The following is a 12,240-nucleotide window of genomic DNA, read 5'->3' as shown; positions in this document are numbered from 1 at the left end:
GAACCTCCATATGCTGCGGGTGCGGCCCTCAAAAAAAGAATAACTTCTCTGTTAGGGTTCTGTCCCAGTACGAATCACCTTTTTGCCTAGTACTAGCAACATGAAGAAGTAGAAGGAATTCAGTAATGAAGAAATGGGAGTCCAGAAGCATATCCAGAGGTGGCACTGACAGCAGTAATGACACCTCCACTCAGTATCCTGAACTCCAGGTGCCTCTCTCAATTCTCAGGACAACCTAGCAAACAGGCAGTGCTGTCATTCCCCTTCTACAGATGAAGAAACTGAGCAAAGCAAAATGCAGCAACTTGCCTAAGGTCAGAAAGCTTGAAGGATATCTGGACAATTTAAGTTTTTAGCTATTATGAGTAAATCTGCTATGAACACTCATGTTCAGGTTTTTGCACAAATCTAAGTTTTCATTTTTCTCAGATGAATGTCCAAAGTGCAACTGCTGGACCACGTGATAACTGTATGTCTAGTTTTTGGGTCTTTTTTGGCTTTTTAGGGCCACACCCACACCATAAAGAAGTTCCCAGGCTAAGGGTCAAATGGGAGCTGCAGCCACAGCAATGCCAGATCCGAGCTGAGTCTGCGACCTATACCATAGCTCACGGCAAAACTGGATCCTTGACCCACTGAGTGAGGCCAGGGATCGAACTGGCATCCTCAAGGATCCTAGTCAGGGTAGTTAACCACTGAGCCCTGAATGGAACTCCATGAAAGATTTTTAAAATCTCATACCTTTTAATGTGAGTATAATTTCATCAAATAAGGCATATTTAAATTCTTTGTTCTTATCTTTTCAGAAAAAGCACAACTTTTACTTGGCAAATGTGAAAAAAAATCAGATTGTATTCCTTATACTTATATTCTAGCCTGCGATCAAATCAAGCAAGCGAAAAGATGCCCTCAAATTATATAACAATGGGTATAGTAAATAGACCTAACATTTATGGTGTTAAGTTAGATTCTCAGATTTCAAATGAATAAAATAATCTCTAACAGCATTAAATTTAAAGGTGCAAAAGTCTCTTCAAAGAATGAATTACAATGGATTAACAAATCTGGCACATTTAGATTCTTTTTCTAAGGCTCAGGAACAAGAAAAAATTAGCCACTAGAGGGCAGTATACTCATGCTCCATAGCAAGAGCCTGTCAGGCACATCTCTAGTCTCCAGAGCCAGAGCAGCAGCTTAAGCTGCTAATCACTGGCTAAACACATGAGATATTATTTTACCCAATTTACCCTAAACTCTACTTCTAAATGGCATTGGCCCATGGCTAACTTCCCCATCTTTTTTATCTATACTGTGCCTAACATGTCCTAATATTTTCCAAAAAGTTCTTTGTAAAAGAAAATTCTGGACATATAGCTGCTGAATATATTGTGAAGAAATGGGGCTAAAACCCTTTCCTTGTTTGTTTTTAGAATGTACTTAAATTTATATTTGGCTGTATTTTTTTAAGCAGGAAAAAACTCACATTGGTATAAAATATGATAATAGTTTCCTTAAGAAAATAGCTTTAAAAGGCAGTCTTGAAAGGTATCCTTGACACTGTAATCTCATGTACTATAATTAGAGAGTATAATTCGCTGAAAAAATAAATGGAGGAAACAACCTTGCTTAGAACATACTTTCTTCATGATGGGGAAATGTAGTGATAATTAGAAAATTATACCTCCTCACAGATACTTATTTTTCTGCTGTTTTCTTTTCAAGAAAAAAGTTGGGGGCTTTGGATAGGGACCAGTTTGGGCTAGTCTGAACACTTTTCAAGTGAGACTTGAGCAAATCTGCAGGGTTTATGTGAGAGTGCATGCTATTCACTTTGGAAACTTCCCTGTCCTATAGTTAGCACATAAAATCAACCAACCACAGCTTAAATTTGATGGTAGAGTTATAAACTGGTGATCAAGGTACTGTGATACTCTACCTCTATTTTTTAAAATTTCTTTTTAGGGCCGCACCCACGGCATACGGAAGTTCCCAGACTAGGGGTCGAATCAGATCTGCAGCTGCCAGCCTCCACCACAGCCACAGCCACAGCAGACCCGAGCCGAGTCTGCCACCTAGACCACAGCTTGTGGCAACACAGGATCTTTAATCCACTGGGGGGGGAGAGCAGGGATCGAACCCACATCTTCATGGATACTAGTTGGGTTCGCTACCACTGACCCACAACAGGAACTCCTCTACATCTATTTTTAAATCTCACCAAATTTCACTTAAATGTGTTGTTCATGTATTCATTCAACCAGCCTTCACTGAGCATGTACTGTGTGCCAGGCACTGAGCCCTTATTCCCCACTCTAGGGTCTACGTTTAGGAGGCAGCAGCTGCAGGTACTGTGCTTAGACCAGGCAGAGAGCAAAACAAAACCCTGACAAGCAATGAACTAAAAAGCACTCATCCTTAAAATTACGTTCCAATAAATTGAGTTTTTGTAACTTTGAGGATGTTAGAAAACCCAGCTCCATGAAAAACTCCAGGGAGCTTGTGGGTCATGAAAGGGCAGCCACTCAGCAAACAAAGAGCATGATTTACAACTTCAAAGGGCAAGAGCCAAGAATAAGAGGCGTTTGGAGGCCAGATGAGAATGTTTCTTATAGACAGAAAGAGTTATCGAGGGTTCCATCCAGTCCAGCAAAGTTAAAAATCCCGACTTAGTTTCTTTCCTTCAGTGTTTTTGTTTGTTTGTTTGGATAGGTAAGAAGTAGATTTATTGAGAGAGACAAAGTGTGGGCCACTTCAGAAGGAGACAGGCCCTTTCTTTAGTTTTAATATAAGAAGTTGGATCCTGGAGTTCCCACTGTGGCTCAGAGGTAACAAATCCGACTGGTATCCATGAGGACAAGGGTTCAATCCCTGGCCTCGCTCAGTAGGTTAAGGATCTGGCTTTGCTGCGAGCTGTGGTGTAGGTCACAGACTCAGCTCAGATCTGGCGTTGCTGTGGCTGTGGTCTAGGCTGGCAGCTGTAGCTCTGATTCAACTCTTAGCCTGGAACTTCCACATGCTATGGGTGCAAACCTTAAAGCAGCAAGAGAAGAAGAAGAAGTTGGATCCTGCTTTGTGTGAGAAAATTATCTGGAAAGGCAATGGCTTCTTTCCTAATAGTCTGCAGGTTGTTAGAGCCTCTCCAGCAATGGGATGAGAGGTTGAGGGGGGAGCTCAGGGGGCCGTGAGCCAAAGCCAGTCAATGAATCAGAGTCCTGGCCACCCTGAGAGGGTGCTACGACTAGTTTGAAGATACTCTGAGTTAGCAGAAAGAGGCCCTCAGGCACTTTCCCCAACAGGGAACTACAAAGAGTCAAGGCTCATTATTTACTACTCAGCACTGACTCAAACCTTGCTGTTTGCATTTCTTTTAAGTTCTGCCTTGAAGTCAGTGTGTCCCAGATTTGAGTCTCGGTTTTCCACAATTTGGAGGGTGGGTAACAGAAAGACTATACTGTTTACTTCTTGTGGTTGTGAGACTCAGAACAATGCCTGTAAAATGCACAGCACAGTGTCTGTAATGCAAATGTACAATAAATGATAAACCACTCATCTTCCTGTCTTTCCTTCATTGTGCAGTCTTCTCTCTTCTACAATTATATGACAAGGAACGCCACTAGTGACTGTTTTCGCCAAATTGTTTTTTCTTTCTCTCTTTTTTCTTTTTTGGCTGCTTCATGGCATATGGAGTTCTCAGGCCAGGGATCAGATCTGAGCCGCCTATGCCACAGCCTTACCGACTATGCCAGGCTAGGGAATGAACTTGTGGTGCCACAGCAGGAACACCACCAAGTTGTTTCCTCATATTTTAAGAAGCACACAGCTGAGTAACCAGGCATGAATGATGTTCCCTCAGAGAAGCGCCTGATGAGAGCTAGCAGGCCAGACATGGGTCCAGTATACCTGGACTGAAAAGATAAATGCCTGTTGCTGCGGCTCTCACAGGAACACTGCCTGTTTTTAAAAACTTTAACTGCAGGCAGAGTACACAGAAATAAACAACTCTTTTCTCCCATAACAAGTGTCCTTGAAACTCAAAAGTGAAGATGATGAGACAGCACAGATAGCAAATAGCATTCCTCAGCCTTGATCATTAGTCTAGTCTCAAACTATTATCATCTGTACTGACTATATACCATTATCTGCAACTTAGCAATCTAAAATACCCAACTGTACACTTTGGGTTTTGTTTTTTTGTTTTCTGCCTTTTAGGCACACTCGCAACATACTGAAGTTCCCAGGCTAGGGCTTGAATCGGAGCTACAGCTGCCAGCCTACACCAAAGTCACAGCAGCTTGAGATCCAAGCCGCGTCTGCAACCTATACCACAGCTCATGGCAATGCCAGATCCCCAACCCACTGAGCGAGGAGGCCAGGAATCAAACCCACAGCCTCATAAATACCAGTAGGATTTGTTTCCACTGTGCCTCAATGGGAACTCACAGAACTACATTTTTTTATTTAAAAAAAGAAAAGATAGGAATTCCTGCTGCAGTGAAGTGGGTTAAGGATCTGATGTTGCTGCAGCTGTGGTGTAGGTCGCAGCTCTAGCTTGGAATCTTATGCCTGGTCTGGGAACTTCCATATGTCGTGGGGTGGTTGAAAAAGTTAAAAAAAAAAAGGAGGGGGTAGGGTAGAATTCCCTGGTGGTCTAGCAGTTAAGGACTCAGTGTTGTCACTGCTGTGGCTCGGGTTCAGTGGTTCAATCCTGGGACCAGGAAAGGCGAAGGAAGGAAGGGAGGGAGGCAGGGAAGGAAGGATAAAAAAGTCACAGTTAGAGGTAGTCTGTACAGAGAGTCCCCAAGGAAAAAGGAGTTGCTGGGTTACTATGTGACTTTGGGTGGCTTTTCTTCTTTAACCTGGAATTCAACTTCCCCTTACAGAAAATGAGACAACTAGGTGAGCCTGGTGGTTTTCAAACCTTTTTTTGGCCTGGACATACTTTCTTCCAATGAATGCCTATCTGCAAGTGCACAGTGTAAACTAGCTGATATGCATGAGCAAGAGTGGAGAGTCCAGGGACCTGGAAGCTCACTACCTTCTCCCAGTCCTGACCTTGGAGCTCCCAAAGTGCTGCCTGCAGCACAGCTGGAAAACCACTGGCCCAGAAGCTGTACCACTCTTTAACTCTGTGGGCCTTAATCACTTATGGTTTATCCTTCACTCCTTGGGCCATGCAGCTAGGACATATCACTGCCTTCCAACAATAGCAGGCAAAGAGTTCCAAACCCATTTGGAACCTAAAAACGAATCCTAGATGGCTGAATCTGCATAACTCAGTTCAGGAAGTGGTAACAAATGCAGAGATGCAATGCCCTAAAGAATATTCAAACTTTCTAAATAAAACTCATCAACTTGATATGTGATAGGAAGTTCTAGATTTTGTTCTATGATTTCTCAGATAACTGCCTCATCGGGCTCATTCTTCCCTTCCTGACTGGTCCAGATTAGAGAGGGCGTGATCATTAGACTTTAGGTTAGGTACCATTTAATGCAGCTATAAAGAAAATGTCTTGTTCTGGCTTAGCAGAAACGAATCTGACTAGTATCCATGAGGACGCAGGTTCAGGCCCTGGCCTTGCTCAGTGGGTTATGGATCCAGCGTTGCAGTGAGCTGTGGTACAGATCGCAGACACGGCTTTGATCCCATGTGGCTATGGTGTAGTCCAGCAGCTACAGCTCTGATTTGACCCCTAACCTGGGAAATTCCATATGACACAGGTATAACTCCCCCAAAAAAAGGAAAGAAAAGAAGTTTTTAACTTTATTTCCATGTCTGAAATATACCCTGACTCCTTTTTAAAATAATACCACATCCAGAATTCTACAATTATTATGTAAATTCTATTTTGAGATTCTGAATTTAAGAGCTTATAATTTTTTTTTTTTTTTTTTTTTACTTTTTTAGGGCCAAACTCTGGGCATATGGAGGTTCCCAGACTAGGGGTCAAATTGGAGCTATAGCTGTCAGCCTACACCTCAGCCACAGTAATGCCAGATCCGAGCCATGTCTGTGACCTACACCACAGCTCATGGCAATGCCGGATTCTTAACCCATTAAGCGAGACCAGAGATCGAACCCGAAACCTCATGGTTACTAGTCAGATTCATTTCTGCTAAGCCACAATGGGAACTCCAAAGAGCTTATAATTTTTTATGGTAACAAATTTTCTGGAATTACAAAGGAATAGATACCCAGGAATCACAGGAAGGAAAAAATAATATACTTATCTACTCTTTTTTTTTTTTTTTTGTCTTTTAGGGCCGCACCCACGGCATATAGAGGTTCCCAGACTAGGGGTCCAATCGGAACTGTAGCCGCTGGCCTACACCACAGGCACAGAAACTTGGGATCCAAGCTGAGTCTGCCACCTACACCACAGCTCACAGCAACACCAGATCCTCAACCCACTGAGCGAGGCCAGGGATCGAACCTGCACCCTCATGGATCATAGTTGGGTTTGCTAACCACTGAGCCACCATGGGAACACCATACTTATCTACTCTTAAATATTAAATTCCTTGGATGAAATGCATAAATACACAAGTTATACAGTGGCCTCTGAAGACTGGGATGTTGATAGATTCCAAAAGAGTAAAGGGCATCAAATCATTATTTACTTTATACTTAGAGCCACTTGTCAGCAGGAACTTTAATCATCAAAGACACTGTGTTTAATCTTCGATATGCTGTATACATTCAACCGATTTTCCCAACTCTTAGACATTCAAGTTGGAGGACAGGGCTGCTCCACATTACAAGATCAAAGCAACAACTGCAGAAAAGCTGTGTCCTACACTGGAATGCATCTTGGGAACTCTCCAGGACAAAGGTTTGAGAGACTTTGATGAGACACGCCACAGGAGCTACCTAGAGTTTATCAAGCTAGAGCAGCAGCTTCTGTGACTCTGCATTTGAGAGGTTTCTCCAAGGCTATTTGCCACTTCATTCTGTAATTACCTTCTGGGGTTTTTTTGCTTTTTTTTTTTTTTTTTTTTTGCTTTTTAAGGCCTTGCTCCCAGCACATAGAAGTTCCCAGGCTAGGGGTCAAATCAGAGCTACAGCTGCTAGCCTATACCACAGCCATAGCAACACCAGATCAGAGTCGCATCTGTGACCCACACCACAGCTTGTGGCAACGCCAATCCTTAACCCACTACATGAGGCCGGGGATTGAACCTGCATCCTCATGGATACTAGATGGGTTCTTAACCTGCTGAGCCACAAGGGGAGCACTCCCTCCCCCCTTTTTTTTTAATTCTATCGGAGTAGAGTTGATTTACAATGTTGGCTTAGTTTTAGTGTACAGCAAAGTGAATCAATTATACACAGACACTTATCCATTCTTTTTCAGATTCTTTTCCCATATATTACAGAATATTGAGTAGAGTTCCCCGTGCTATACAGTAGGTCCTGGGAGTTCCTGTTGTGGCTCAGCAGTAACGAACCCGACTAGCATCCATGAGGACTTGGGTTTGATCCCTGGCCCCCCTCAGTGGCATTGCCGTGAGCTGTGGTGTAGGTCACAGATGTGGCTAAGAGCTGGCGTTGCTGTGGTGTAGGCCAGCAGTTGCAGTTCCGATTCAAACCTTGGTCTGGGAACTTCATTATGCCGCAGGTGTGGCCCTAAAAAAACAATAAATAAATAAATAAATAAATACGGTAGGTCCTTATTGGTTATCTATCTTATACACAGTAGTGAGTATATGTTAATCCCAAACTCCTAATTTATCCTTCTCCCCCACATTCTCCCCCGCTGTTTTCTATACGATTTCCTTGAGCCCAGGAAGCAAAGAGAAAGGAAACAAGTATCTAAGAGGCAGGGAGTTCAAGTGTATCTATAGGTATGCACTTGGGACTAACTGACAGCTTCAGTTCACTTCTCTGCAGCGGGCTGGAGCTGACCAGGGAGGGGAGCACACCCTTCAAGGAGGGAACCAATGCAGCGGGGGCATGAGGGCTGACTCAGCACAAAAACAGGCCCAACAGGAAGGGCAGGCCTGTGTTAATGAGTAGTTAACACCAGCAGGGAGGGGCCTATACTCAGCTGGCCTGTACCTGCCAGCTGTTAAAATAGAGAAATCCTGGAGGTCCCGTTGTGGCGCAGCAGAGGCGAATCTGACTAGAAACCGTGAGGTTGCGGGTTCCATCCCTGGCCTTGCTCAGTGGGTTAAGGATCCGGCGTTGCCATGAGCTGTGGTGTAGGTTGCAGACACGGCTCGGATCTGGCGTTGCTGTGGCTGTGGCATAGGCTAGCAGCTACAGCTCCGATTAGACCCCTAGCCTGGGAACGTCCGTGTGCCGTGGTTGCAGCCCTAAAAAGACAAAAAGACAAAAAGACAAAAAAAAAAATATATATATATATATATATATATATATATATATATATATATATATGTAGCAATCCTGCTGAATTGGTTGTTAAATACTTTGAAGAAATGCCACAGACATCAGATAACACAGTGTCCTAAAAAGGAAGTGCCAGAGACTTGAGTGGAGTTGGCAGGAAAATGGAAGGGGACCAGGACATTTCAAGGGGACCTCACAGAACGTGAATCAAATTGTGTTTCAGGAGCCCCTCTTGGAGGTGTGTGTGGGCCTTTCTGCCTGACCGCCCCACCACCACCACCACGAAGGGCGGAGGGAGGGAGTCTGGTCATCCTGTGCCTGGCCCAGGTGACAAGTAGTAGTTGTGAGAAGTGGTGAATCGGTCTCTTTTGTCACTTCAGGGTGAGCTCTGTTTATTCAAACAGAGCCCCGCTTCTGCCTTTGGGTAGTGGACAGAGGTGACCAAGGCTTTGAGGTTTTCCTGACTAATGCTCTCGATTCTTATCAACCCAATGGCTTCTTGGAAAGTGCTCTTCAGTCTCCTGGGGCCCAAATCTCCTTCCGCAGGGCATGCACGGTGACAAGAGCAGAGGAGGATACACTCTGCTGAGCTCAGCAGCATCAGTGGGGGTGGGGGTCATGACCCCTGGAGAAGAGACAGCCCTGTGGGAGGTGAAGTACAAGGAAGTGTTGCCGTGTTGGGCTGGGGCTGGGAAGAGCGGGTCAGTGACAGGCCCATAGCAGAGGTCACTGCACAGTCACACAAGGGGTCCTCACAAAAGGAGCCAAGCTGGAGCCCCACAAGCGCTGCCCACAGTGAGTACTGGGGGCGGGGGGGGGGGGGGGGGGTGCCAGTGCTGGATCACCCTGGTGACTGTCAATGCCTAGGAGAGTAATTCCCTAACAACACAGCAGCAAACAAGCAAACCAAACACAGGCTGGCCTGGGAACAGGCTGTGTTCAAAAGCCGAGGAAGAAAGGCAGCCATCAGAACACCAGCAGAAGCGATGTGGAGTTCCCCTTGTGGCGCAGCAGAAACAAATCCGACTAGTATCCATGAGGATTCGGGATCGACCCCTGGGATCGCTCAGTGGGTTAAGGATCCAGCATCGCCATGAGCTGTGGTGTAGGCTGCAGATGTGGCTTGGATCCCATGTTGCTGTGGCTGTGGTGTAGGCTGGCAGCTGTAGCTCCAATTCAACCCCTAGCTTGGGAACTTCCATATGCTGTGCATGTGGCCATAAAAAGCAAAAAAAAAAAAAAAAAAAAAAAAGGAAGAAGCAGCAGCAATGTGGAGATGGCCCATGTCTCCAAGCAAACTACGGATCCAGAGTTACTGGAACTACATTAAAACGTGGACAAGTCTCCTGAAGGACAGTGGGGGAAAGAGCCTGTAACCACAACCACCTAAGGACAGGCAGTAAGGGGAGGAATGGGGACTCGATTTATAAGTAGAAAATGAACCCTGAGGTGGGAGATGGTCAAGAGAGCAAAGCGGGGAGTTCCCACTGTGATGCAACAGGACCAGTGGTGTCTCTGCAGCACCAGGACACAGGTTCGATCCCTGGCATAGTTACTGAGGCTGCAGTATAGGTCCCAACTGGTGCTTGGGTCCAATCTGTGGCCGGGGAACTTCCCTATGCCAAGGAGACAGCCGAAAAGGAAAAAAAACTTAAGAGGGCACATCGGGCTGGGCAGTCCAGGCCGTAACTCCCTCAGAGTTTAGGACTGTCCCCTCAAGTTCATGTCTTGGTAACAGCCAGACTGCCAGCAACAACCTAAGTTTACTTTGTAAAAAATTTCTTTTTCACAAAAGGCAGCTCTGGAAATGTTTACAACAAAATAAATACTTTTCATGCTGGGTGAACATCTGTGATATCAGAAGGAAGTTCCTTTTGATGGATAAACCTGAGCCCAGTTATTTCAGTGTAACATAAACTATCCAATACCACGCTGTTTTAAATAAACAGACGGCTGCCTTCCATTTGATCCCAGCATAATCCTCGCTTCCATCAGGGCTCAAAGAATTTTTTTTTTTCCTTTTTTTGGCCTCCTCAGTACAAATAGAGTTCCCAGGCCAGGGACTGGCTCTAAGTCACAGTTGCGACCTATGCCACAGCTGTGGCAGGGCCGGGGATGGAACCTGCGTCCCAGCAGCCCAAAGATGCTGTGATCCCATTGTGCCACAGCGGGAACTCCATGGCTCAAAGATTTCACGTAGTTCTTGGGAACCTCCAGGTAATCTGGTGTTACTGAGTCATAACAAGTATTGTGAGTAATAAATGGAATAACAGAGAAAAGTACTAAAGAGATACAATGAACTTCTTTGCAGAACAGATACTAGGGAGTTCCCGTCGTGGCGCAGTGGTTAACGAATCCGACTAGGAACCATGAGGTCGCGGGTTCGGTCCTTGCCCTTGCTCAGTGGGTTAACGATCCGGCGTTGCCATGAGCTGTGGTGTAGGTCGCAGACGCGGCTCGGATCCCGTGTTGCTGTGGCTCTGGCGTAGGCCGGTGGCTACAGCTCCGATTCGACCCCTAGCCTGGGAACCTCCATATGCCGCGGGAGCGGCCCAAGAAATAGCAACAACAGCAACAACAACAACAACAGACAAAAAGAGGCAAAAAGACAAAAAAAAAAAAAAAAAAAAAGAACAGATACTGACTCAGAGACTTTGAAAAACTTATGGTTACCAAAGGAATCAGGTTGTGGGGCAGAGGTGGGGAGTGATGAGCTGGGGGTTTGGGATGGAAATGCTATAAAATTGGGCTATGATGATGATCATAGTACAACTATAAATAGAATAAAATTCATTGAGTTAAAAAAAAGTACTGAAGAATGGCCAAATGTACAGCCAAAGAAAATTATTTTTATTTACTTATTTATTTTTGCTTTTTACGGCCGTATCTGAGGCATATGGAGGTTCCCAGGCTAGCGTAGCCACCAGCCTACGCTACAGCCACAGTAACACAGGATCTGAGCTGCGTCTGCAACCTACACCACAGCTCACAGCAATGCCAGATGTTTAACCCACTGATCCAGGCCAGGGATCAAACCTGTATCTGCATGGATCCTAGTTGGGTTCGTTGCCACTTAGCCATGATGGGAACGCCAAAGAAAATTATTTTTAAATATTCAAGTCTGAGTAAAATAGTAGCAAAACCTAATATCTCTCCCTAAAATAACCCCCTCCCAAAATGAGCTGTTTGTTCTATTAAACTAACAAACTTGCCTACATTTATTTCTGGCAGCTTCTTATCTCAAGGGTATTAGCCTCTTGGTTATTTTCTAGGTTAGAAAAAACCAAGTTTTTTTCAATAAAAATATAACTCAAAACACTGTCTTTGGCAGTTCCCATTGTGGCACAGTGGGTTAATGATCCTGCTTGTCTCTGTGGCATTGCTGGTTTGATTCCCGGCCCAGCATAGGCTATAGATGGGGCTCAGATTTGATCCCTGGCCTGAGAACATTCATAAGCTGTGAGCATGGCTGAAAAAGAGAAAAAACAAACAAAAAACACCGCCTTTGGACAGAGAACTATGTCCTATGATAAACCATAAGAGAAAAGAGTATTTACATATTCTTTTATATATAAAGAATATGTGTGTGTTTATATAAAAGAAATAGATCTATTTCTTGCTGTATAGCAGAAATTAACATTGCAAATCAACTACACTTCGAGTTTTAAAAAATTAGATAAAAACAAACAGGAGTTCCCGTCGTGGCTCAGTGGTTAATGAATCCGACTAGGAACCATGAGGTTGCGGGTTCGATCCCTGGTCTTGCTCAGTGGGTTAAGGATCTGGTGTTGCCATGAGCTCCAGTGTAGGCTGCAGACGGATCCGACTAGGAACCATGAGGTCGCGGGTTCGGTCCTTGCCCTTGCTCAGTGGGTTAACGATCCGGCGTTGCC

At 44.8% G+C, this 12,240-nt stretch overlaps 1 protein-coding gene across 6 annotated transcripts in view; it reads right to left on the bottom strand.

Moving 5' to 3' along the window:
• The window catches only part of SHLD1 (shieldin complex subunit 1), a 95,571-nt gene that overhangs the window by 67,650 nt on the left and 15,681 nt on the right, over nt 1-12,240 (bottom strand). The gene's annotated exons all lie outside the window — the stretch shown is intronic.

Source organism: Sus scrofa, chromosome 17 (assembly GCF_054392235.1).
Source record: "Sus scrofa isolate SSC_HxYL_T2T_F1_AM1 chromosome 17, Sscrofa_HxYL_maternal_Yorkshire_Landrace_v2.0, whole genome shotgun sequence".
Taxonomy (NCBI): Eukaryota; Metazoa; Chordata; class Mammalia; order Artiodactyla; family Suidae; genus Sus; species Sus scrofa.
This window is presented reverse-complemented; position numbering and strand designations above follow the sequence as displayed.